A 25336-nucleotide genomic window follows, 5' to 3' on the forward strand; every position below is an offset into this window, starting at 1 on the left:
GGCATGTTTGCAGTAAGGCTGTTTTTAAATTCCTTTTGCCCTGTGCAGATGAGACACACGAGCACCATCTGAAATCAGAGGGGAGGGAGTGGGGGCAGTTTACACAGGCAGGAGGAGAGCAGCTCTTGGTGTGGTGTGTGGGCAGAAGCGACTGCCCAGCCAGTCCTTGGCCATGCCTCATGCATGGTGGAGAAACAGCGAGGTTTTGGTTTGGCTGAGCTCTCTTTGCTTGTTTTCCTCCTGCAGGGGTTGACCAGCAGCACATGCCCTGCCTGTGTAACCTGGTTATCCCCCACCCCTGACAGCCCTTAATGGCAGCTACAGATGAGCAAACTCAAGAGCTTAAAATTCAAGGCAGATTAGGAAAGAAGTTCTGTTCTTTAACCAGCTGTCTCCTTTGTGTCTCTGGCAGAGATTGAGGGGCTTGGGGTTTTAGCTAATAAGAATATTAGGAACTTATTTTGTTCCTTAACCTACTCCCTTATCCATCCTTCTCTTTCTCTGTGGTGTAAATAAAGAAAATAATGCATTTTCATGAGGCAGGCCTGCCATGTACCCTCCAAATCCTGATTCATCTCTCAGCAGGGTTGTTGGTGGGAGTTTCTCTGGGCTTCAGAAGCTCAGGACTTCTCTGACAAGTGCTTGTAGCTGGTGTGTGGATGCAATCTTCCATCAGTGCACGGAGGGTGCTTCCACACTGGTTGTCTTGTTGGAGAACAAGACCACCCCATGCAGTTTGTCACAGCTGTGGTTCACACCTCACCTGCAGAGCCCTGGCTGTGGCAAGATCCAGAGCACTGGAGGAGTTATTTACCTGCCTCTGTACCAGACCAGTCTGTGGCGTTTGTCCCTCATACCATTGCTGTCCTTCACAGTCACTTGGGCAGAGCAGCATTTGTGGGTTGTGGAGAAGGTTCTTCCTGCACAGAGCATCTCCGCCAATAGTCTGCAGCAGTGTGTGGGACCTGCATGAGCCCATGGGCCACTGCCCCTGCCTCGGGCTGGGGGTCACTGTTTTCCTGCAGTGCCCGAGGGAAAGTGGGCCTCAGAAAGGTCTTTGAACTGTGCTGGTTTGATTGCTGGTAATTTTTCAGATGTTTAGCAACACTTCCAAAGTAAACCAAAACCTGGTTTGGAAAAGGAAATGTTTCACTGTACAATTGACTTTAAAGAAAAAGGAAAAAAAAAAAGAAAAAAAGAAAGAGAAGCTACATGCTCAATATATTTTGAGTACTGTGTTCTGTATTTTTGCAGCTTATATTTTCCAGATGAGCAGTTTAGAAATATGTGATGTGAAATACATACTGTAAGTTTGCTGTAAATGATATTAAAAACACTATTTTCATTCTTGTCCTGTCTCACTGGGTGATCTCTTTGGTTCTCCCAGGCTGGCTGGCTGGGCTGGTGTTCTGACTGTCCCAGAAAGTTTTCAGTCTCAGTAAAAGCAGGGTTGAGAGTTCAGGTTGGAGGTTCTGATGCCGATGTTGAAAGTTTGCTAGAAATGACAGTGAGGGTGACTGTGTTCTGTGCATGTGCAGTGCCTTCAGAGGGGAGGTCCAGTGAAGCAGTGGTTGTGACAGAGAAGGTTAAGCAGGTTTGGGGGAAGGGCAAGGTGAAGTCTAATTAATGGAGAAAGGAAAGAGAGAACAAGGGCATCCTAGATTCTTGCATGACAGAGGAACTTGAACACCTGGAAGACACTAAAATGAGCAGGAACTCAGAAGGAACACGATTTAGGCAGGAAAATGCTGGATGTGTTAGGGGTGATGAATGTGTCTTACACTCTTTGAGTCAGTTCAGCTGTGGAGGGAAAAAAAAAAGCTTTTAGCTGCAATAGCAACAGCTGAGTGAAGTGGCTCAGCCCTGCTGTGCACCCTGAGCCCCTGCAGCTGCAGAAGCTTCTCCATCTCCATTAATGCTCCCACTGCCGTGGGATCAGGCCGAGAGGGTGACACATTGCTGAGGATTCAGCGATACACACTTCACTTGTTCCAGCTGCTGTACTGGTCAGAATAAAAGTAAGCACTTCTTTGACCCATTATTTTTAAATGTTTCAAATCTGGTGTATCATAGGGTAGTTTTCTCCTGAGCTTCTACAAAATGATGTTAAACGAGGCAATTGCATTCCAACTGAGTTGAATATTCAGTTATTCCTTGTTTGTTCCATTTTTTATCCTTCCCTCTTCCAATTCCCTCTTCTGGAAGGCAGTGAGCAAAACTAAGATTAAAAGTCAGGAAAAAAAAAACAAACAACAAAAAAAGACGCACCAAAAAAACAACAAAAAAACACACCAATTTTGTTGCACACGAGTTGAATCCAAGCACTGTTTCTTTGAATTCACTTTCCAACAACAGGAGCTTTGGAGAATAGTTCAGGAGGAATAAAGGAGGAAGGCTGGGGAAAAAATGTTTTGTTAAATGTTGACAGTGAAGAATCTTTTATTTATTTCACTTCATTGCTTTCCCTCAGCCCAGCTCCTGGTAGTGTTGAGGTCTGTGCAAGCTCCCTCTGAAGGAATCGTTCCTGTTTGGTCTGCTGTCCATTCCTGGCAGGTCCCCACTGTCCCCCACAGTGGGTGAACCAGCACACATCACACCCAGCATTTCAGCTGTCCTAGACCTTTCATTTTTGCTGCTACCTCTGACAGAATCTGGTTAATGGGGTATTTACCAAGCTGAATTCTGTTGTGGATGCAGATTATTAACCTTTATGTCACCCAGAAGATATTACACCTGGTAAAGTTAATGTTTTGAGACTGGGAGGCTAATGTGTCAGTGCTCAGCCCTCCCTAATTAGCAGCAGGGCCCTGTGTGGCTGTGCTGTGAGCCCTCCTTTAATTAGAAAGGACTCACAGATGGGTCACATCAACAGCATCAGTTTACCTGCCTCCTTCAGCCTTCTCTGATCTTTCTCCTCCTTGGTGTGCCAGGACATTGGGTAAATCTTGATGTTATTGTGCCCAGCCCAGGCCATCCTGAGCTGGATCTAAGGCAGTGACCGGTGGTGAATTCTGGGGAGCTCCAAGTGGAGAAGGTTGTGGTGTTCAGGCAGTGAGCTCCACAGGAGATCTTAGCTCTGCACCACGTTTGCTCAGCTCCCAAAGCTTTAGATGATCTGTGTGCTCCTGGCTGGCTCAGTGGCCTGGAGGAGCTGTGAGGGCTTGGGAGAGCCTGTTTTGGTTTTGTGTTGTGGTGTTCCCTCGGTTGTGACTGCAAAGAGCAGTCTGGTGGTGCAGAGTGGAGAATCTTGGAAGGATAAAACACATCCTTAGGATTGTGACTCTGTACCACAAACCTCGTTTGAAGAGCCTTGCTCAGCCAGCCAGAGAAGAGGGACAGATCCCATGTTGTTCACAGCAGGGCAAAGTTAGCTGTTTCTGTGTTCCTGTCACTCCTGTGATAGATGTGTGTCCTTCCACACAAATGCCTTTGGCTATGCAGGCAAAATGCAAAACCTAACTGCTACATACAGCCAATCAGAATATTCCCTGTGAGGGAATTATGACTTTTTGTGGGAATATCTCCATTTCAATGCTATTTCATTCAAACAAAAGCTGATGAGCTCACAGTATCTTGTTGAAATTGGAGCATTTCGAGTTTTCTTCGGGAAGCTGTAGCTTGAATTCTCTCAGCATATAAAATAAATTGGAATATTTGGGCTTTTATCAAAATGAAATATTTTGATTGCCTTCAAGCAATATTTTCTGCTTAACGTTACACTTCTGTGGAAATTCTGAAATTCAGTGTTTTGTTCTATTTTGAAACACAAGTGCACATAAACCTTCTGGAACTTTTCACAGATGCCTCTTTGCCAATCCAGACCCCACCAGAAAAATACTTTGAGTGCCTGACTGGCCTAGTGGTCGCCTGGGACATGGGAGCAGACACAGCTGCTGTGAGGGAATGCAGGAGCACACAGTCACCCAGCAGAAGGCCATGCTCTGGCCAGGCAGTGGGAGAATGAATCCCACTTATAAGCAATTAAAGGTTTATCCATTGCTCAGTTTCCTTTTTCCATTGATCCAGCCATTGAGAGAATAAGTAATGTATTTAAAAATCAAAGCTAATGGTGCACTTTTTCCTGTTAGCTTGAGGCCAACATTGGTTTTAAAATTGGCTTTTTGTCTGCTCTTTTGCAAATTTGCATCTTCCCTTCCTGGTCCTCCCAGCAGGGGATGGGAAGATGCTTGAGCAGGGCTCATCCTCAGACTGGCAGCACCATGTTCAGGGGCTGAGCCTGCTCGTGTCCCACTGCCTTTGAGCACAGGCTGCAGAGCTCCAGCCTGTATTTTTCAGAATGCAGAGTTCTCTGTAGGACAACCCTTATTTTAGGAGTGAAAATCCATAAAGCTGAAGGGCAGCTGTAGAAATAGGGTGTTTTTACTGGTCTTGTAGGTGTGAAAGAGCTGCTTGAGGAGAACAAAGTGCAGCTCAGGGGAGTTTGCTCCCTGCCTGAGGTCCATGGGGCCAGCTGGGTGTTGTGAACATTGGCTCAGCACAAGGACCTTGCTGGCTGCCACAGTGCTTTTCTGCAGAGCCAGTCCTCCATCTCTCAGGCTGTTTAGTCCATTAGTCACCTTGCTGGCCTTAAATAAAGGAATTTGAGGTCTTCATTAAAAGCCTTGAGCCTGGGAAGCTGAAGCTCAGCAGAGGGCCCATTTTCACCTTTAGGAGATGGCCAGAAAGAATAAAAATGGTCTCATTATGCAGCAAGTTAGGAAAATTTCTGCTGAGAGATGGGAGAGCAAAGGGGATGGAAATTTTTATCTTATTCTTGGGTGGGCTTGGCAGTGAGGAGTGAACGTGCCCCAAATGCTGCAGGGGGGCCTGTGCAAAATGAGCAGAGGTCGTCAGGCTGCTGTCAGCAGATGAGTAGAGAAAGTCAGCAAGCAGAAATCTAGGAGTCTAAGAAATCCTTGGGATGGAGTGGAGCCTCATCCTGATTGTCTGTCTTAGAGATGGCTTCTGGAATTAAACTTACCTCTCCAACCCTCCCTTTGCATGCAGGAAGAAAGGGACTGCTGAGCCAGTGATATGAATGATTGATACAGTGATGTTTTTGTGGCAGCCCTTAGACAATGCTGAATGCTACCCTTCCCCTTAGATTAATTAGGAATGCTTTCACCTGAAATCCTGGAGACCTTTTCCTGCAAGCCTTGGGTGTATACAAAGCATATCTTCACCATTCAGGACATGTACTAATTCCCCACTGAAAACAGCACTCATCCAGTGCCAACACCCACACAACTTACAAATGTGTCTGGAAAGGAGCAGAGCAGCTTGAGAAACATCTAGACTTCTGGATGAAGCCAGAACATTTTCTTGAAATGACAAGTTGTTTGATTTATGTTACTTTTTTCCAGTATTGTGGAAACATGCTGCTGGACCACAAATGCCTCTGAAGATGCAGAAGAGGGTGCTGAGCTGCAAACCAAAACCTGCTCAGCAGAGGAACACTCTTTGTAGCTAAAGATAAGATTTTAGGGAACCCTCTTTGCCCTTGTATTACTTCTAATCTGTTTCACTGCGGGTCATAAAGCCTGGTGTGCTGAGTTTTTCAAGTGCCATTAGTTTATGGGCTTGTTAACAGAAAGGATTTTGTTGGTCTTTCATGGTCTGAATCTCATTGAACTGGAGATCCCTTGGTGTAATTTTGATGGCAGAGGAGAATCAAGTTAATAACATTTAGGATCATCTTTCAGAAAATATTATTTGAGCTGGTTCTCTTTTCCCTCCCTCTTTTCCCTGCTCTCTTATTGCCATTGTTAGCTACCTGGTATCACTGTTGCTGTATTTATGTGGTCATAGTTTGGGTTAAAGCTTTAGAAACATGTAGGGCAGCCACCTTCTGGGGGCTGTGTTCAGAAGAAGGAGCCTGCTAGAAGCATGTTTATTTGTTTTTGCATGTGTATCCCCATACGAAGCTGCAGATGGGAATGTGAGGGTGTTTAAAAGCCAGGGGAGAAAAAAACAAGTTAGAATTTTAAAGCATTGTTAGAGCACAGCAGGCCCAGTGATAGTGGAGATGTGAGACAATAAAAGGGTGAATCAGTTAATTAGGATGTTTAGTTAATGTACTGCTACAGTCAAAACTCTTCTGCTGGCAGTGCTGCCTTCCAGTGTGAACAGAGGAATTGTGAGACCTGAAGAGGACAAGTGTGTTGTGTGGGTTGGAAATAAAGCTCTGTTTGAGCAAGGGCAGGAAAAAATATCCAGAGGAAAGTCTTCAACAGAGAGTGTAGCTTCCAGAAGAACTAGAGTTTGTGGGTAGCTCTTGATCCACGTCATTCTGTCTTGCACTTTTCATAATGCTACTGCTGCTGAAGAAGCCTTTTGATGGTTAAAACTCAGAGACAGCCTGGCCTGGCATCATTCACCTTTTAGCTCTTTTCCAGTTTTCTAGGTAAGTGCAAACAAGGCTGCGGTGCACCAGGAAGAAAAGTTTCAGGCTATTCCTGGGGAAAGCAGTCTTAGAACCTACTGCCTGCTTTCATTCATCTCCTTTCTCATAGGAGAGAGCAGAGACCTTGCTGATTTCAGTAAGACATTTCTCTTACAAGGTAACAACCTTTGCAGCAGCCTGTGTTTTGATGGGACATTCTTAAGATCTAATGCACAGACACCTAAGACCTCTCCTTTCTTTAGAGAGGTGAAAATGAGGTTTTGCCTTCCGGAAGCTCTGTCTAACTAAACAACCTATTGACTTGCCTGCTACAAGGCGTCTGCTTTCTCAGGATGTATTAAACATGACAGACACTCCTCTAGTCCCCAGAAAATGCAGCATTAACCATGTCTGTGCACTGCTTCTGCTGCAGGATGCTCTTCCCAATGAACAAACTGACATGAAGGAGCAGAGGGACGCTGTAGCTACACACATGAGATAAATAGGTCAAAAATAAATGCTTTCGAGAACAGAGTAAATGACTTTGCTCTCATCCATGCTCCCTCACACACCACCAACTCATCAATATCTTCCTCTCTATGACAACCCTGAGAAAAACAAGGCAATTGAGAAGTAGAAGAAGTTATTTAAACAAGAATGCCGAGTGGCTTTCTGAAGTAACTCTTGTTCATTATTGATCTGCTGGGATTTTTTTGGAAGCACTTTATAGAGCCAAAGGTTTAAAAAAAAAAAAGAAAACCAAGAAACAAAAGACCACACTGAGATCCTGAGCAGCTCAGCTGTCTTCCAGCTCCAGTTGCACAGAGCTGCCTGTCCTGTGGAGGAGCTGACTGAGGTGAGATGGTGGGAACAGGCTGGGGGAGGCATGGAAGGGCGTATCCAGAACCCAGAGAAATGTCTTTGAGACTTCTTCCAGTGCAGATTTTATCCCATCTTTAACAACTGCTAATGCTGGCCCTGAAGATGCTGTGTTTTTAAGAGCTGCTGTCTCACCAGCTTTGGGTCAGACTGGCTTTGGCAGATGGGTCTCCATCCCACTGAGGATGTGCCTCTGCAAATCAAGGCATCTCTGCCCCAAAAAGTGTTACAATCTCACTAAGCCTAAACCCCAACTCCTCTCTGAAGGTGGGTCTTGCCACTGCCTCCTGGCACCATCCTGCTCGTGGCTTCAGGTGTCTAGGATACCTTGGGGTCACTTTGGTGGCCTGGCCCCAAACTTGGGCCCCATGGACAAACTCATCACTGACCTCACCAGCAGAGCAAAGCCAAAAAGTCCCCCTGAAGGTGCTCCCCAGCATAATAATGAGGGGAGCTCAGCCCAGTGGAGGTCCCACCCTCAGTCACACCTCAGTGCACGAGGCCAGGAGTGAGCTACTCCGCAGGACCAAAGAAGTTCCTCTTCAGCTTAATCAACTTTATCTTTTTCTTTTTTTTATTTAGTGGGCTGTGTTTCAAATGCTGCAACAAGTCCAGACAGGTGGCCATTTCATAGTTACAGTAAATAATTTACATGACAAATTCAGACCTGTCCCTTGGTCCTGTATTATTCATGAATGATCAGGTCTGTTTTTTATGACAGTGTTCCTTATTCAAACACAGTCTGTGATGTATCTCAGTCCTCAAGTTCATTTCTATGGCACCTGGCTGTTTGCCAGCCTTTTGTTGCTATTTTCTGGTCTGCAAAATGTATTACCTAGATTGTATTTCTTCAATTCTCTCTCTGAGGGACTGCAACTTTTATGCACCACAAAGATTTCTTTGTAGTGAAACCTCACTTAGATGCGTATTTCTGAGCATTTGCCTTTGTACAATTGGTCTTGCACACAAAAATATCATTTGTATGAAGATTCATGGCAAAGGGCAGGAACATCCCCAAGGAAAACACTCAAGCATCATTTATATAAATCTTTACAAACACTTCACTGTTCTTTGCTCATTTTGGCTTGCACAGAAATCACTCACAGGGTTTACAGATGTGAGGGTTTGGCTCCCTGGTGACCTCTGGGCCACCTGTTATCTCTGAGCATCTCTAATCCCGTTCATTTTGTTGGAGGTGGAGAGGACAGAGCTGCAGTTTCCCAGCTGCTCACTGAATTTCTGACTTGTAGAGCCTCTTGAGAAGACACACACTGTGACTGGAGCACAGGAGTCACCTCTCAGCCCTCTACATGCTTCCACCTGGCCTTGTTTCCTTAGACCTTCACTCTTCACCCATAAAATGGGAGTAATAAGAATTCCTTCTTCTCAGTTTCCGTTCCCTTGTCCCGTCAGCTCACCCTGCAAATGCTACAAGCCATGGATCCAGGGTCATCTTTGCATCCACTGGTACAAAGGAACCCTCATCCCAACAATGACAAATCAACATGCAGTATCTGTGTGACACCAGGCAATGTGAGAGCACTGAAACACAAATCCATTCTTTTGTATTAATTTATATACTGCAGAAATATCTTATACAGGGGGATCATTGACCCTCGTGGTCATATGAGCAGCAGCTGATTTGCTAACTCCATGCTTGATTGAATAACTGATGGTGCTGTTTGCATTCATCTCCTGAAATAAAGTGTGTATAAAAATAAATAGTATCGGCTCCATCCCCTGAAAATAAGGCCATTGTAATTTAGTGAGAAATTAAAGATAACCTTATCTATTTCTTCTTCTGGGAATGTGTGGTCACAGCCTTGAAAAAGTTAAAATTCAAGTGAGAAAACTGACCAAGCATGTTATTAATGCCCTCTATGTCTAGAGAAAAGCATTGATTAATTTGCTACCAAGATCCCTTTGGATGAAAAGGGTCATGGGTTATTTACAAACAAGTGTTATTTCTCCAGCTGTCATTATTCAAAATTGTGATGGGGGAAGCTCTTTATTTTCTTTACATTTCTTTCTGTATTTGAGGAGGTTCCAATTTGTTGGATCTCTGCTTTTGATACAGAATTCCTTTAAAAACCAGAGGATATACCAAGCCCTCTCAGGAGGTGATGAGACTGCTGATCTAATTAGGAAAGGATTGGAGCATTGCAGTCTCTGCAGATGACTTCACTAGAAACTGTGGGAGCAGAGATGCTTTTGAAATTCAGTCTGTGCATCCTTTATGCGTCTCTGGTCCACAGACCTCTAAGGAAGCCCCAGGACACCACAGAAAGTGGTGGCATCAGCACAGGATTAGCAGAATTTATGGTTTCTGAAGATAGTTTCGGCTTTCACATGAGACCAAAGCAAGTGCCTGGATCATTTAACATCATGAGCCATCCTCTGCCATTTCTGATGAGTGCCAGGTGCTGATTCTGCCTTAAAATGCCCTGCAGTGGAATCTGAATATTTTATCTCTGTATACACATTCTTCTTTGTACTTTTGGGCAGTGAAGCTACTTTAGCTACAATGGTGGCAATTTTCTTTTTTTTTTTTCCTCATGGAGCTACTCCCCAAGAATGACCTCCACGAAGGAATTTGGGGGTTGTAATGTTTGGGTTCTTGGAGGAAACATTTTCTGAGAATCCTAAACCCCAGCTGCAAAAGTCAGGACATCCTACCCATTTAGATGTTTTGCAGATCAGTACAACCATGCAGGAGAGCTGACCTCAGCAGCACTCTCCTTTTGGGGTGTGAGGGATGGGAAGGATAATAAGGATAAGGCAAGTCAGGAGTGAAGGGTATCAGTAGGGACTTGGAAAATCAGGTCTGGAGCAAAACTGAGGTGTGCTGATAGACTTGGTCTGGGATCTTGGAGTTGAATGAATGCAGCAAATAATTTTGCTTTAAATCAGTGAATGATCAGAGCTCTATAATGCTCCAGGACTGGAGGAGAGAGGCACCACCCTAGGCCCTCCCAGACCCAAGAGAAGGACAATGGCAGGGACAGCCAGAGGGTGCCTGCTGGGAGCCAAGTACATCTGCAAGCTGTGTCAAGGGGCTGGTTTTACACAGAACTTTATATATTCTAGCCTGTGCTATTTCTCCCTTCATAAACAGCATCCAAGCAGCGGGATCAGCAGGAAGGCGTGTTTGCCCAGGGCCAAATTCAGCTCTGCTCTCATCACCAGCAGTAAGGACTGCCTGCAGAATTCATACTTAGCTGTTTATCCACAAAACCAGTGCTCCTGTGGGTTCAGCACAGGAAATCACAGCCCAACACTGTACTCAAGCATCTTGTGCTTTCTGTTGCTGCTCTGCTAACCAGATTAGGTTCCCCTGCTGTCTTATTCATTTTGCACTCATTAAATCTAAATTTAGAAATGAAGGCAACTCTTCTCTCCTCTGGGAAAGGTAGTAGGGAGAGTCCTTTTTGCAACAAGCCATGAGGAGGAAAAAATAGCATCTAGATTTTCTCTTCTGTGAGATGGAAATGTAAATGTTTCTGCTGAGACAGAGAAAAGAAACTTGTGTCCAATTCCCTTCTGCACAGAACACTTGTTGGACCCTGGATCTAAAGAAATTCGTGCAAATTGTTGCAAGCATGCAGCAAAAGGTTTATTTGACCCAAATCACAGGCATGTAGCAGTGGCAAGAGATGTTATTTGCTCTGGCCAGATCTAGAGGGGTTGTAGCTTGCTGCTGAGTTTGGACTTTGGGCTTATGTCCAGCACAACCCTGGCAGATGGGCAGTAGCTCCCAGATTTCAGCTAAAGAGACAAATGCAAAGATATTTCTTCCTTTCACTGACCTTTAATAATCAATGATGTCAGCTTTTTATGAAAAAAGTAATTGTGGTGTAAAATCTGCCTTCAGGTTCTTAGGAGCAAGAACTGGTGGGCAAGAGGCCAAAGAGGGCTGAGCTCCTCCAATAGCCATCCCAACTGGACTTCCCTCCAGCTGTGCCTTTGCTCACAACACAGCTGGAGTGAGGGGGAAGATCTCAGGTCTTCTGGGCAGCCAAATGCCATCCCAATAGCGGGGAACCTCCGAAGGATTTCGGAAATCTGTGTGAATAGGTAAATCTGAGCATTGGTGTAACTGACCGTAATGGATGTGGGGAGAAACAGTCTGGGCCATCTCTGCACGTGCTGAGCTTGGACTGGGCATAGCTGGATTCAGTTTTGACAGTTCTCCAATATCATTAGCTCAATGTGCAGTGGCAGCCAAAAAAAGCTTGCAAAATATCAGGGATGCCATTGAACATGAGAGAGTTGTTTTGCCTCCATATAAAACCTTGGGATACCCCCATTCTGGAGGTGGGATACCCCTGGTTGCAGGTATGGACTCCGGATATTTAGCTGTGCCTTGCAGCTCTGGACGGCTGCTGAGTGCTGCTTTCATACAGAAAATTGAGGAAAGGAAGGGATAGTTTTGGCTTTGAGAGAGAGGGCAGCCAAGCCAGAGATGGTGCCACAGCCTGCAGCATTCACAAGGGCTCTGACCAGCAGAGATGGGCTGTCACTGGCTGTAAAACCCACAAGGTGGAAGAAGATCATCAAAAGACAAGCTCTGTCTCTGCATCTGTACGAGATCCTGGCTGCATGTTGGGAAGAACTGCTCCCTTCCCCAGAGGTACAGGCTGAGCTCCAGACCTTCTGCCACTGCTAGGGCCTGTGTGATGCAGCTGAGCCGTGCAGGATTGCAGGCAATGTCTTTCAGGAGCAAAAATTATGTGTTTGACTATCATGTGGAAAAGAAGCCCAGTGAGAAGGACTGTCAGCACTTGATTAATGAAGTATTCCCCTGTGGAAGGATCTGTGCACAGCTTTCTGCCAGGGACCCTGGCAATGCCAAGAATGAGGCATGGGATCAGCACCTCTGCCAGAGCTGAAAAATACAAATCCAGGGCACACACACAGAGCCAGCTTCACTGGTAACTGCTAAGGGAAACTGGACTTACCAGCACAGCTTGTTAGGCAGCAAAAGTTAGAGCAAAGAATATTTCTGGGTGAAGAGTATCTCAAGGTTTTAATAATTTCCGGTTTATTTCATGGCTGGGGTGAGGAAGCTGGTACGGACCATCTTGTTCAACTTATTGCAGCTCAGCTTGAAGGTGCAGGTTTTGACTGAAGTGTAGCAGCAGATTTAAATCAAAGGCAGCAGCTGGGACCCCCTGAGTCTTGTGCTTGTCCTCCATGGAGGGCTGTGTCTCTCCAGGCAGGGACAGCAGTTCCATGTGGGACTCATGTCCCAGCACACCGTGGCTTTTGGCCACGTGCTGGTCACAGCTCCAGTTCACCCCCACAGTGAGGCACAAACTTTCCCTGGCTCAGGAGCTGGGTCACAACAGGCTGGGCATCCCTGGCTTGGCTCTTGGTGGCTGGAGAAGTAGCAGCTTCCACCCATCTGGTTTAGATCTGCTGCTGTACATTGCCAGCAGCCTGAAGTTTCCTCTTTGTGCAATGAACTTCTCCTGGTTCATTTACACTTGGTTGGCCCTGGGCTGCCTGATGGGCTCAGAGTGCCAATGCAATTCCTTTGGGAAAAAAAAAAAAAATCTGCTTTGACTTTCAGGCAGAGATAGTGATTTTTTTTTCTAGAAAATAGAGCTATAAATTCAGCTGATGCCGAACAAACACTATGCAATGCCTGTGTTAAGGTGGGGTGGGGGAGTTATATCAGAAAAGGATGATATTTGTCACTCACCTGTCTGAGTGCTGAAAATGCTCTTGTCTTTATGTACTGACTGCTTGATTTTCACCCTGCCTGCATCCTGGCCTCACTTTTTGCTCAGATGAATTCTGATCTCAAGACTGCAAAGCTCAGTAGAAAAATATTTCCTTTTCAGCTCAGCATGTAAGTTTGTAGCGAGGAAGAGCTGTGGCAAAATTGCCAAGCAGGCAAATAAAGGAAGGTGCTTGGGGTGGTTTTTGGCCTCAATAGAGCATGTATGTCAAGAAAGAGAAAGATCAAAAATCATCTTTTTAACTGTCCATCTACCTGACAGACACCTGAATGGGGACATTAGAAACCTGATGGATAAAATAGGCAAGGCAGGAGTAGCAGGCTGCTAAATTACATAAAATGCAGGCACAAATTGCAGGCACAAAACAAAAGGAAGGACAGCTCAAAAATTATAGCTGAAGTATCCATTTCTAGACCAGTATTTGTGGTGCTTGCAAACAGATACATCATTTGGGTCTGAAAGAGATGAACTATTTATTTAGCTTGAAGATTGCCCCCAGCAATTGCGAATCGAAGGTTATCTAATGTCTTTGCCATGGGCTCTAAGTGTCTGGACAGTTAGCATATGCAAGGGAATTACTCACAGATAAGCATCCAGTAATTTATACAGAGCATTCCAGATAGAAACCTCTCCCGTATCAATTTCTGCCTGCTCTGTAAACTGCTCCCATTTATCAAGCCGGATAAATTCACAGGCGGGCTGTGAGGGGGTGCTGAGACCTGTGTATGCTTTATCAGTTAATACTCACTGAGGTCCCTTTGACATGATTGGAGTAAATCTTTCTCTCCTTTTCTTTGGTTATGACCAGTCTATAATCTTCCAGGCTAAACATCATTCCCATGAATGAAGAATAATACTGAGAAGTAGGGGAAAAAATAATACGTAGAGAGAATGCATTTCATCTCGCTTTGGAGGTAATGAGGCAGTTTAGTGTGACATGTCATTTAAAACCAGGCTTTTCTTTTTTATAGATTCCATATCCCTGAAGAAGTGACTGACAGATCAGTGCACGACATATTTTTCCCAAGGAAAAAAAATTGTGGTTGACACAAAGGGGCGGCAGCAGAGTTGTGATGATCTTCAGGAAGACAAAGGGATGAGTCTTTCTCCATCAGGTAAATAACACAGACCTGAAGTTTTGCAAATTAAGCTAAAAGCTTCAAAACCAGTGTCTGTTGGATCAGGATGTGGCCGTGGTGCCTGTGCCCTTTAGCTGCCACCTCAAAGACGTTCCCTGACCAGCTCTGCAGTGGAGGCAGCCCCAGCAATGCACCCTGAGCAGTAAAATCACAAATTTACGGATGGGTAAGGTTGGAAGGGACCTGGAGATCATCTCGTCCAACCTCCCTGCTCAAGCAGGATCCCTGAGAGCACCTTACTCAGGATTGTGTCCACACAGCTTTTGAGTATCACCAAGGAAAGAGGCTGCAGGCTCCATTTGCCCTTTCCATTGTCAGCCACCTGCTGCTGTTTGCCAGAAAATTCCTACTTTGTGCCCGGTTTTCCCTGTGCTGTGGCTTCCACAGGAATATCGGATGAGGGAACATTTGAGGTTGTGTTTGGCTGGGAAGAGCTACCAAGGATGGGGTGGACTGAGGACTGGATGGATCCCAGTAGCTGCGTTTTGTTGTGGCTGCCAGCAGCTCACCCCTGGAAAAGAGGAATGCACAGCTGTTTACTCCAGTCAGACAGATGCTTCTCTCCCTTCGAGTGTGAAGATTGTGGAGCACATCACAGACGAGACACACCTTTGTTATACAAGAAAGGAGCTATCACCATGATCCCAGATGTGAGAGATGTTGCCACATACTTGGACAGAGTCCATACACAGCTCTTAAAAAAAAAGAAAAAAAAGAGGTGCATAATGAGTCCTGGCACGCGTGTACTCGGGGCCATCTGTTAATGTGATCCGGTGCCAATTTGTGGAGCTAGGAACCAGTCTCTGCAGGTCATGGATGCCAAGAAGAGATGGGCTTAGAAAAGGCACTTGCAGGATGTGCTAATGGCCAGCGTTTATCAGAAAAATCTTGCTAGAAATGAATGCCATCAAAGGAGACAGTGCTGCTCTTTGGTGACCGGGACCACAGCAGCCCATACGGATGGAGCATTCCTGCCATGTCCTGATGTCTCTGCCCCTGCAGAGAAAACGGGAAAGTTCTAAACCTTTGTAAACACAGTGAGAAGTGAACTTCTAACCAGCCTACTCTATAAGTTGTTTCAGTATTTATCCCTCTGCTGCATGACTAGAGGCTCAGGGCGAGGCTGGAGAGGAATTGATGTGTGTGTGAGCATCCTTAGGAGCAGGAACTCAGATTACAGGATGCATAAAGAGCCATTTACTCTGTGGCAAAGCACAAAAACCACCCTGGCCTGTTCACCAGCCATGCCTGGAGCCTCACTTGCAGGACACCCTGAGAGCAGGAGCCTTCCCTCCTCTGCTGATTTCCAAATGACTGGACCTCACCTCAGGGGACAGCCAAATATGGAGGAATGAGCCAAGGTTACAGCCACCAGACACCTTTTAAAAAACAGTGGATTGTTGAAAAAAAGGGCCCTGAGCAAATCAGATTTATTTTCTAATCAGCACCTGGTAATGTCATCATCATACATTTGCATAAGCAGGATGTTTTATGCATTGTTTTCCTTTGAGCAGGTACCTTCTCATTTGTGTGCGCTTGCTGATGTGCTCTCTTAACCTGCCACAGGCTTCCCCAAAGCTACTGCCTGTGAATGCTGCTCAGATAATAATTAGGAATATTCACCCTCTCTACATCCTTTTTCCAACAAAGACTTGAAAAACACAACATGATTTTTATATATATTTTTTTCAGTTTTCTCTCTCTTTGTCCTTGTTCAGGTAGTGGCTGCATGGAGGGCAGGTGCCTTTTATCAAAAGACAAGGAGTCATCTTCTCCTTAGGAAATGTTTATGTGCCTTCCACAGCACCAAATTGAGAAAACAGATTACCTCTCAGAAAGCCATCTGTTTCAGCACCATGTGAGCTCTCAGGTTGGTTCTTGCGTTTTATGAGACGTTTGAATCCTCCTGTGATTTCTCCCTTTCACCTGTCTGCCTGGTACAAAAATTGTCCTGAAGGCTCAGCGTGCCCATTCAGACACATCAGCACCTGATTTTCAAATGTTGTTTTGGGGTTGCATTATAAAAAGATGAACCCCACCCAAAAGAACCCTCCCTATTGTGCTTTAAGATGGATGAGCACAGACTAACAGGAACTGGATGAGAAAATGAGAAGAGGTGGGAATTTGGACATTTTTTATTATTGTTTTATAGTAAATCGATGTTTCCCCACCCCTAAACCACAAATCATGAGAACCAATTGATTTCCATAAACAAAACTATGGCTTTCCAATGAAAATTTGAAATCTTGGGAGGATGGCTGATGTATTGTGTGGAAGGAGATGTTTGCTGAGAGCACAAAGGATTTTCCAGAGAAGGGCTCCAGCCTGACACAGCTCCCATGTGCTGCTTGTGTACCCACCACTAGCTGCAGACCTACTGCCTTTTTCTTGGAGTATGTTGTTGGGAAATGTGGAGATTCTCCAAAATCTGGAGTGGTTCTTCTTACAGTCCTCTTTGAGCCTTGAAAAGTTCATCTGCTCCTATTATGCTTTCCTCCATTTGCTCACCCTCCTCTACTCATGTCAGAGCCATTTAGTCTCTCCTCAAAATCCAAGTGGGCATAAGATGGACTAGTGCCAGAAGAGCACTCATTGCATACCAAAAATACCCAATAAAAAGCTCTCCCAGCTTTAACACAATGCATTTTCTGCATAAAAATGGGGAGCGTGTAAAGACCGTATGCTGGAAAGAGAGTTGTCACAAAGCACGTAGAAATTACTTTTAATTTAAACATGTCTATCTTTGGAGTCATTAGTTAATGCAAGATATATGATACTGGGGTACAAAACTTTTCCCCTCAGGGTCGTGGGTTATACTGTGGTACAAATAATTAGTGACTAAAGTAATTAACAGCCTCTATCCGTTTGGTAGCGTAACTGAAATCGGATTAAGCTCATCCATCCCACTCCAAACAGGCCAGTGTCTCCATTGCCAGGGCCACCAGCACATTCAGCACTAGTGGACATCTCCTTCTGAAGGGATGTGGCATGTCTGCAGCAGTTTCCTCAGTAGAAAAGTTGCTTAGTTGGGAAATTTTCATCCTGGGACCTAACTGGGTGGCTTTTCACTGCTCAAGAGGCTCGGAGTAATGCTCTGTAGCGTTGTGAGGAATAACAGTGAGGGTGGGGGAGCTGTGGAGAGTGATCTGGGGTGGTCTGTCCTCCCAGCAGAGATGGATATTGTTCCTATCTGTGGTGCACAACCCTGGGCAAGCTCCATCATCACTCTGGGGCTGTTTCCCTTTGCAGCCTTGTTCTTCTCACATCACGCCAGCACTTTTTGCAAGGGAGCCCCTCACACCCCACACACCCTCCCTCCCAACGTGGGAACTTTGCAGTTCACCTCCCCCCTGCCTGATCCAGCACTGACCGCCTAATGGGGCCATTATTTTCATCTCTAATTGAATTATTTCTTTCTCTCCCTTCCTCACTTTTTTTCCCCAAAAGAAATGTCAGTAAAATCAGCTCTTTAAAAAAGAAAAATGGATGAACTGCAGCATCCAGAGATGAAGTGCCAGCACTGCTATTTTTAGCAGGGTCTCCCATGGCTCAGAGCCACAGCAGGCAGGAGGTCCTGGGAGGTGACCCAGCAAATCCCAGGGGTGGGCAGAGGCTGCTGCTGGTTTGGCAGGTATAATGACCAGTCAGACAGCAGCGCTTTACTTGGCTTCAGATAAAGAATCCACAGTACCTCTGTGGCCAGGGGAGATGCCAGCACTTCGATTAAGCCACTCTGGGTGGTGCCCACATGATTATCTGTTTCACAGGCAGAGAAACTGAGAAGCAGGGAGATTAATTGACTTGCTCGGATGAGGTGAGACGAGAGGGAAACCCCAGAAGTGTAATTGTCTGTGCTAACTCTAATTGCCAGCACATACATTCCTGTCTGGGCGAGGCATCCCCAGAACAAAGCACAAAGCCATGACTGAGGGTACCAGCGAGGCAGGAAAAGAGGTTTCTCTTTCTGTATCATGCCATAAGTTCTGGGACTGCCTGGTATTCTACATGAGCACTGTTTAAAGTACAGAATTAGCAAAAAACAGATTTCTTTATTTATTCATTATAACTAAAACCCTTGGAAACTATTCTCCCTTCCCCCACTGCCATCAGTCCTCTTTTCTTTCAGTGTTGTCATACAGGGTATTGCCCCTGTTAACTTTCCATTGATTTCACAGCTCCTGCTTTTCAGTCATCATTTTTAACTTAAAGTGAGCCATAGTGGAACAAACAGTGCTCACCCCATCCTGAGACCATGCTCTCCAGGCTGGATGCACTGCTTCATCCCTTCTGCCCCTCTGGAGCAGCTTCTGAGCTGTGTCAGAGTTAATCTTTTGACTCGAGTGTTTTGCCTCCTCCCAGGTAAAAGACAGGAGATGTTGTGACAGTGGCAGCATCCCACTGAGCCAAGAGTAGCATGAAAGCCACTCACCTTGTACAGATGGCACAGCAGACTCCAGGTGTCTTCTTGGGAGAGACCATGAGCCCCCAGCACTGCCTCTGCCACCCAGTCCTGTGTGCAGGGCAGGTTTTAGTGCTGCTTTGGCAGGATGAGGAGCTTTTGTCACCATTATTAAGCAAAGCCAATCACTGCACAGCTGAGCATCTCTGCAGGCTGCGAACGTGCCTCGAAACCACAGGGTATCCACATTTACACCTCCACTTAGGGAGAGCTTTGTTCTCCACTGCTGAATTGAGGTAGAAAGAAAGCAGAGAGAGGTTTTCTCTTCCCATTCAGCAGCGGATCATGGAAAAGGCAAAATTGAACATGAGCCTCTTGTCTGTAGGAATCAGAAGTGATGGAGGGCAGCCCCTTGGTGTACATGGGGAGAGCTGGAATCACTGAAAGTTTCAGAGGTTTGTCCCCATCTGAAACCCTGAGTTTTGCTGTGCAAAATGGGTTTGGTGAGAGCTCTGTTGCTGCAGGGGCTGTGACGATGCAGGAGTGTTGGTTTTCATTGTACAATGTTATAATGAATGAATAAATCGATACCAATTAAGGCAGATAGTTTATTGATTGACATCCCAAGGCAAACACTACATTTATTGCCAGGAGTAAAACACACTCCACCATATACCCCAATAACCACAGAGCCATAATTTGATACTATTAATGTATGACACAGTAAATCACAGCCCTGCCTCCTGCTCTGTCCAGCTCTGTCCCACCTGATAAAAATATACAATACAAAACCTCCCAGAAGATGTTTGTTTATCTGACCACAGCAGCTGAAAGTCTGTATGAAGCTCCTCAGGGACTTTCCCAGAGGTAGAAATGTTTCATTATATCTTTGATCATGATTTTTGAGTACAAGATTTTGCAGAGGAACTTCCCTTTCACCCTTGCCAACAATTCTCCCTTCCGCCTCTGCCAGCACTGTGTCTTTCTTTCCCTGATTGTCAAATAGGATTTTGTCCCTATTCCCTTCAGCTTCCCTTTCCACTGGTTTCAGTTCCTGATTTTCAGCCATCATTTTGTTTGGACAATTCTCATCTCTATTTCTCCATTCCCCCAGTTTCCTATTTATTCACTTCAAAAGCAAACACTCAAATGTGTTGTTTCTTTGGTGTAGCCTCTAGTCTACCCATCTGACACCTCACACTCAGTGTATGCTGTCTTCTTTTTTTTATTTTCTGCCCACTCTCTTTCCTCACTGTCCATCCTACTTAGCCTGATATACCCACTTGACAAGAAAATGGAATTCTTAACTTGGATTTATTAATCGGAATTAGTTATTCATGTAAGCAAGCAGTTTTCAGCTCCAGATTTCTCTGCAAGCATCTCTTTATTTTGTTTGTTTGTTGTTTGTTTTTTCATTAGAGCAAGTCCTGGCATTTTACGTACTTACCATTCACATTCTGTTTAGTGAAAACCCCTTTTTCTACCTGCCAAAACCCTTCACTTCCCACAGAATTTTTTCCCAGAGACGATTCCTCAATCTGTTCTTCCACTGTCCTGCATCTTTCTTGCATCCTTTCTCCCGATTTCTGCCCTCCTCCACAGACAACAGCTTCATTGATGGATGCTCCTTGGAGCCATAATTTCTTTATCATGTTGAAGCAGAGGGGTTTTTTAAATTGATTTTTAATAGACACGTTTTATTTCTAACTTACTTCCAAAGGCTAGTGTCATACATGAAATCCCTATTTGTGCTTGGTCTTTGCATATTAAGTGCTTTAATTAATTTGAGCTTAATATTTTTAAATTGAATGTTAAATCAATCCATCAGTCCAGGTACACTAATCAAGTTTTTATGGTCTTCCTGTGTTTACTGTATACTTTTACAAGTGTTTTAAGATGTGTTGGATGTATTTTTTGTTTTACTTGTATCTTGGTTTCAAGGCAGATTTTAAAAACCCCAGTTGCAACAAACAGCCCAGCCCCCATAAGCACCTGACCCTTATCTCAACTAATATCACCCCTCTGACCAGGAGGAGCCATTGGTGGATGGAGATGGTCTGTCAAGGGAAAAACACCAATCGCCTTGAACCAGGGGGGTGGGCTGTGGGTGGGCTGTGGGCGGACTGTGGGCGGAGCAAAAGCTATAAAAGGGAGCCAAAAGACACGCCCAGTCTTAGTCTCCCTTCCTCTCCAGCTTGCTAAGGCAGTGCTGGAGAAACCTACCCCTTTCTAGGGGCTTTTAGAAATAGATTTCTTTTTGACCAGCCTAGACTGCAAGTTTTTTTCTTTCCTCTACCTGAGGTTCAGAGCTGCCTTAAGCCTAAGTTCCTGAATCCCTGCGCTCCTGGGGCATACCTCTTGAGCCACTTGGATCCCAAATTTTTATATTTTGTTAGTTTTTTGCAATTTTTCAATTTTTCTGTTTTAATAAATTGTTTTAATTTCTACAAAGAGTTGTCTCATTCCTCACAGCTGGTGACACAGAGAATTTTTGGTAATTTCTTATGTTGTGACCCCACATCCAGGCACTTGAGATGGGTCCTTATTGGATGTACAGGAGGTCATTGGTGGTCCCACAGCAACTTTCTATTTAAATAAGATGCCAGCAAAGAACAGGTGTAGCATGTAAACCAGTGAAACTCAGTTCTCCCTGTCCATCTTCTCTCCTCTATGGGTATCCCACACTCACCTGCCCCTGGCTATATTTTGGTTTACTCTCTCAGGTCAGGGATCCTCCTTACATTTCCATTTCAGCAAAAAAAAGTTTAGAATAAATGTCTGCAACATTTCGCCTGTAATTCCCTGAGCTGGTTCTTGCTCAAAGCCACAGTGAAGGAAAAGGAAAAAAGCACATTTCATAAGCTTAATGCCGGATTTGATGTGCTCCAACAGCAAACCCCACCTTGAAATTTAATTCCAGTCTCCATCCAGGGTATCCTTTCAAGTCTTGTTTGAACAACTCCAGCTGTGAATTTGACTCCCTCTCTCCAACTCAGACTGACTTTGGGGCACTTGTTACATTATCTTAGATCAAAATATCAAGTTATTCATCCTACCCTTATGTCTAAACATTGCTCAGGTTGTAAAACAGATATTCTGAGAGTGTTCAAAAACTCTGTTGGAATAGAAATAGGGCATCAGTAGAAAACCATTCAAACACGAACTCTCAGCACAAAGCTGTAGCTAAAGGGACAAATATAAGCCATGAATGAATAAGGAAAGAGATTAAAAGTAGTGCAGAAATATTACCTGTAAATGAAAGGTCAGTGAGATGAGTTTGGTCCTTTCTTCAGTTTGGGCATCTAAAACTCAAAGAAAGATGCTGGGAAAATTGAGAGAATTCCAATTGGAGAGAATTGGAGAATGATTTAAGACCTTGAAAACCTTCTTTATTGTGAGTGGCTTAAACCCTAATCTATTCAGCTTATCCACCAGAATGCAAAGAGCTTGCTCAGTCACCGCCTGCAGCCTTCCACTTGGGTTAGAGATTGCTCACATTTACGGCTCTTTAATCCCATCTCAGTGGGAGCTGATCCTGGATATGCTCAGACTGCCAATGTGGTGTGTGTTAGAGGGGCAGGTAAATAAGCCTTTCAACAGCAGACCTGCAGATGTGATGAAGTCTCTGTCACTTGAGATGTCTAAGCCAAGATTCAGCATCTCTTTGGATGCACAGGCAGGACTCACAGGCATGCCTGCAGTGTAGATACTGCTGGAAGAGGTTCTGCGGTCTGGTTAACAAATGCTCTATAAATAAATTAGCACAGTCATTGTTTCAGGCCCTAAAAATCTATTAATACTTTCAATTCCTGCTTTTTTTAACCATCACACCTCCTTCTTACAAACCACACGCCCGAAACTGCGGTCAGATCATGAGTTAATTATGCTTGAGTACAGCTCTGGATTGTATAACTGAGAAATCCAAGGCAGCAAAACTTAATTGGCTTTTCCAAGGGCATCCAGCAAATCACTGGCCAAGCCAGCCACTGAACCCAAGGGAGCTGGTGCTTTCTCACTGCATCTCCCCCTTCCAGCTGCTCATAACAGCGATGGCATCGGGCAGGAAGTGGGGGCCTTTGAAGTCTCCTGAAGGACGTGGTTTTGACTCAGCACTACCTGATTCTGTGTTGAGGGGAATATCTCGCTGGTGACAGCCTGTCAATGGTAATTGATGAGCCTGGCTCCTGACACAGATGTGCCATCTGTGATCGCCCCACCCTGAACTCCCATTCTGATGGACAGCCTTTTATCTGGATGGAGGAGAGAGGGTCACGTTCTGGCCCCTCAATTTCAGCAGCTCAATGGACCTGCCATCGCATTCTGCTTCTTTTTGACCACATAATTTGTTGTGTTTAAGATTGTTCAATTTATTTCCCAGATCTCCTCAGTCATCAAAGATTAAACAGCCCTTGGTTTACCTATTAAAGATGGCAGCAATTAGTTCCCCCACGCTGACGCTTAGTAAGAGCTGGGAGGGAGTGAGGTAACCTTGTCCCCAAAGCTGCTGGAGAGGATAACACAAACACCCCAATGCCTTTGTACGGCTCCACATTGATCACCCACCTTGGAGAAAGGGATTTTTTTTCCCAAAGTGCAAGCAGTGGAGTGAATATCTCCAAGGGCCCAGCTAAGCAGCTGCTTTGGATAAAAGCTGAGGGAAAAAACTGCAAGTTTGGCAAACACTGCTATGGCCCAGGCAGGTGCCTGGGGGTTGCTTTGTGCAGAGACAGTGCTGGGAGCTAGACAAGAGTGTTGTGTCACCTCTGCCTGGCAAACCCAGCAAAGGAGAAATGTCAAAATGACAAAACTGAAAAAGCTTTCATGAAGCCAGAGCAATGCAGAAATTCAAGCTGTTGACAAAATGCTTGAAGGAGCCTGCTGGAACCAGAGCCCATGAGCGTGCCAAAGCCCTGGCAAGGAGAACACTGATCCCACCAACAGCACTTTGCCTTGTCTGGCCAGAGAAGTCCCTTCCATAGACTTGGGGGTTTGTTTGGGGTGTGCTTCCAGAGTGATTATTACAGTGAGGACCACATGTTGGGTCTTCTGACCTCTCTGGAGACCATTTCTCAGTGCACCACCACCTCCCTGCTGAGAGGGGCCCACACTTCTCCCTGGCACACTGCCGTGCACCTGCCTGCAGCTGTCCATCTTTGCCCTTTATATTTTATACTTTTTCAATTAGATATGCATTGATTTGAAATCAAACAGGTTTTCCAGGAGGTTTAACCAAAAGCATCAAGCTCTCCAAGGAGTCTCCACGGCTTGGTGGTGGGATGGGATGCTCTGAGGAAGGATGGTATCAGTCATGCACAAAGAATTGAGGTGAGCAATGAACTGTCCCATCCGTGTTAGGCTGGGTGATGCAAAGCTCCTCTCTGGCTTTAAGCACTACGTCTCTGCAAATCTGCAAAATGGAGCAAGCAAGCATCCCTTCCCCACAAGGATGTGGGAAGAATAAAGACTGCCAGGCAATGGAAGGTAGAGCAATCAGGGCTGCTCTAGATCTGTGGGGTAGTTGCATTGACTGCCCTTGTGAAAGCAGCAGAATCATTCTGTGCAAGACTGGTGATAAATTGAATGAGAAGGCTCATGCAGCCCATCTATTAACAGCTGGCCTCTGCAAGGGCTCCAGCAAACAAATGCTGTTGCAAGATGATCTCTTTCCACAGGAAAAGAACTCCTCTCTTTCCTCTTCTCTCCTCTTTATGTCGAGAACCACCAAAAAAGCAAATGCACCACCAGCTTCTTTAAAGGGGTTGTTTTTCAGAAGCACTATTGGCTCACCTGTTGGCTCTCCACCTTGTTGGAAATGGGGTTAAATCTAGGAGGTGAAAAACACGAAAACAACCTGAGAGTTCTCTGCACATACACCAGGATGATTGAGGAGAATCAGATGGCAAACCAGACGACATCCGGTAGCTCTCGGCTCTCCCATCCATCCTCTTTCTGAGCCAACCAATTCCCTCCAAATGACAAAAATACATGCTATTTTTGCCTTCCTGATTAGTTTGTTTCAGTAAATCCCACTTCACAGATAGACCCAGCTCACTTTAATTAGCTTTGGCACCTTGACAAGGAGAGGAAGGAAAACACTACAGGACAGTGCTGTCTGGACACACATCGCCAAGCAGTGACAAAAATAAACCATTTTGCTACATAACGTAGCATAACAGCTACATAACAGCTTCCTGACTGCCTGCTTTTATCCCTGTACACTTCTACCTAGCTGGTGAAGTCAGTCTGACCAATCCAGTTCTTTACTGAACAAAACCTATTTTTCATCTCTTACTAGTAAAAGGTTCTAAGCCCAGCAAAATCCGTGCCCATTTGGAGTTGGTTTTATTTTGATTTTTTTTTTCCCCCTTTCACAATCTCTCCCTGGTTCCCACATCCCATGGTATATTTTATCTCCTGCCTGTTCAGGGCAATCTGGTCATTGCTAGGCAACATGTCATCATAAATATTTCATTGGCAGAGGAGTGTTCAGAGATGCAGCCAAAAATCTTTGTCTGGAGCTGCCTCCATGGTCTCTTTTGCTCACATTCCCTCAGGGGTGCAGCAGCACACACCAAGTCTGGCTCTCACACAGAGAAGGGATGACCAGGATCATACAGGACAGAAGCAAGGGCTTCTCAGCCAGCATCATGCCTGAGCCACTGGTCAGCAGTTTTTGCAGGCTGCCCTTTAGCCAGAGTAGCTGGATAAAGCTGATGCACCCTGCCCTGTGCAATGTCCAGAGGTTTGGATTTAATACTGTCCCTCAGAAGCAGGCTTTGGCAATTTTTAGAAA

The 25336-nt window shown here is 45.2% G+C and overlaps 1 long non-coding RNA gene across 1 annotated transcript; it reads left to right on the forward strand.

Moving 5' to 3' along the window:
* The first annotated feature begins 1892 nt into the window (after positions 1–1892).
* Positions 1893–19165, forward strand: LOC138116716 (uncharacterized). The gene is made up of 4 exons (XR_011154311.1): positions 1893–2018; positions 13977–14120; positions 15863–16014; positions 18504–19165. It is a non-coding gene; the product is annotated as an uncharacterized lncRNA (long non-coding RNA).
* Positions 19166–25336: the final 6171 nt, after the last annotated feature.

The sequence above is a fragment of the Aphelocoma coerulescens genome, chromosome 10, assembly GCF_041296385.1.
Source record: "Aphelocoma coerulescens isolate FSJ_1873_10779 chromosome 10, UR_Acoe_1.0, whole genome shotgun sequence".
Classification (NCBI taxonomy): domain Eukaryota; kingdom Metazoa; phylum Chordata; class Aves; order Passeriformes; family Corvidae; genus Aphelocoma; species Aphelocoma coerulescens.